Source organism: Miscanthus floridulus, unplaced genomic scaffold (assembly GCF_019320115.1).
Source record: "Miscanthus floridulus cultivar M001 unplaced genomic scaffold, ASM1932011v1 fs_577_3, whole genome shotgun sequence".
In the NCBI taxonomy this organism is placed as follows: domain Eukaryota; kingdom Viridiplantae; phylum Streptophyta; class Magnoliopsida; order Poales; family Poaceae; genus Miscanthus; species Miscanthus floridulus.
The window spans coordinates 35926-38042 of record NW_027096963.1 but is presented as its reverse complement, the minus strand read 5'-3'; positions in this window follow the sequence as shown (position 1 = coordinate 38042).

Below are 2117 nucleotides of genomic sequence, written 5' to 3'. Positions count from 1 at the left end.
ATAATATCACCTGGATATGTTAGCGTCTCAGTGGATAGAGTTAACAAAGGTTTTAGCGATCTGGCTCTTGACATTCCAGGAGGTGATGGGGAGAAGACTCTAGGAGAAACAGAGAAGACATTCATACTATGGCGCAAGCGCTACATCATTATTCCTAGGGTCTCTAGTCCACCGCCGCTTCCTCAACTGCCAAACAATAGGTGCGGACAAAAGTGAACGAAACAATTTTTTCACTAATTTTCTATTGACATGCATGATTAATAATAACAATTTCTTATACCTAATTATTCTTTTTTGTACTCACACAGCAGGGCCTCTGCCAACCTAAGTCCAATTATTCAATCTCCAGATCATCATAGTGATCTAGGCAATGATTATGCAACGCCACCATTGCCGCCACCTCCAAGGAGGTCTTCAACGCCTCCAAGGAGGTCTCCAACGGCTGCCCCGCCTCCCTTCATGACCAAGAAGCAGCCAGCTCCTAAGAGGTCCGCCCCGCAAACGAAGCCGTTGGCCCACCAGCCGGCAAAGAAGAAAGCCTCCTCTAATCTAGTTATTCCCCAAAAATTGGCTTACGAGAAAAGTGAAAGGAATTAAATGCTGCGGTACAAAAAGATGTGAGCAGTTTCTTCGAAAAAGTAAGAAAGCAACGAGAAGTGAGGGAGAACCCGGAGAAACCGTACTTCTACCTACCTCTAGATCCTCTAAGAAAGAAGGTGGACCAGAAAAAGTGGGAATCTCAAAAGACCCTGCCAAAATTGGACTACGACCGCTCTCTCACCAAGTCATTTGAGGCGGCGCAGAAAAAGACTAGAGCAAGGAAAGGTGTTGCACAACTCGGACAACAATCGCAACAATCAGTCCCCCCTCGTGTCATTCGTAATGAATATGGTTCAAACTTAGACGTACTGGACGTCGATTTTGAGGACCTGACTTGGTTTTACGAGGATACCGGTTTGGACCTTGCCCAAGTGCTCACTGAAGGACCATCTGCTTCAAAAGTGGATCCTTGGAAGAAATTTGAACACGAAAAGAGTCTATACAACCCTGAGGCCTTATGTGAACTGGGTACGCAAATGTACCTGCTAAACAAGTGGTACATGGCGGCATGTGAACGGGAGAGAACTTTGTTTCTGTCAGAGTTAGAAACCAACATTACTTCCGTGGCGATGACGTTATATATGTCAAGTTTTTAGAATTACACCAACTATGCCACCTGGACTCTCTCGACAAAAGTCTCATTAGCTGCTATTGTCTGTAAGTGTGATTATTTTCTACTATTAAAGTGTATATATATAAAGCTACATGTATATATATAAATTATATAGCCTCACACTATATTTTTATATATGCAGATATGAGATGACAGAACTCAGAAAGAGAAAGGATAATGATGTTGGTTTCGTTGATCCAAATGTCGTATTCAAACACCCTAATCCCCCGCCTCAATGGAAAGCTGAACTCGAGAAAAATCTCACGAGGTTCTTAGTGAACCAACAAAACAAGGACATACTCTTCCCCTACAACTTCAAGTGAGTGTTAAATAATTAATGTCAATCATATGGACATAGCATTCACTGGATATTGATGGTCATCGATATGGCCAATAGTCGGTTAAACATCTTAGACTCGTTAAGAAAAGAGCAAACAGAGTACCAAGACATGATAGATATTATCCAAGGGTAATTTGGTCTCTAGCAACTATATATACCCCGATCTCTTAACTGCAACAATTATTAAAGGTCAAATTAACTTTTTATTTTATTGGACGCAGTGTTTGGAAAAGTTTTATTGAGGAACACCACATGAAACATTGCAAAGCGCCACTGGATGTAATTGCACATAAAGTAAGTACTAGCTACACACACACACACACACACACACACACACACACACACATATATATATATATATATATATATATATATATATATAATTCAATTAACACCATGCATGCTTTCAATTCACCAGATCTTTTTTCTCGTAAAAGTGGGTTCTGAGGCAAGAACAGGGGAACAACTACTGCGGATACTATGTTTGCGAGTTCATCATGGCGTACACAAAAAGAACTCCTGAAGAGACCCTCAAAGTATGTTATATAAATATATTCATATATT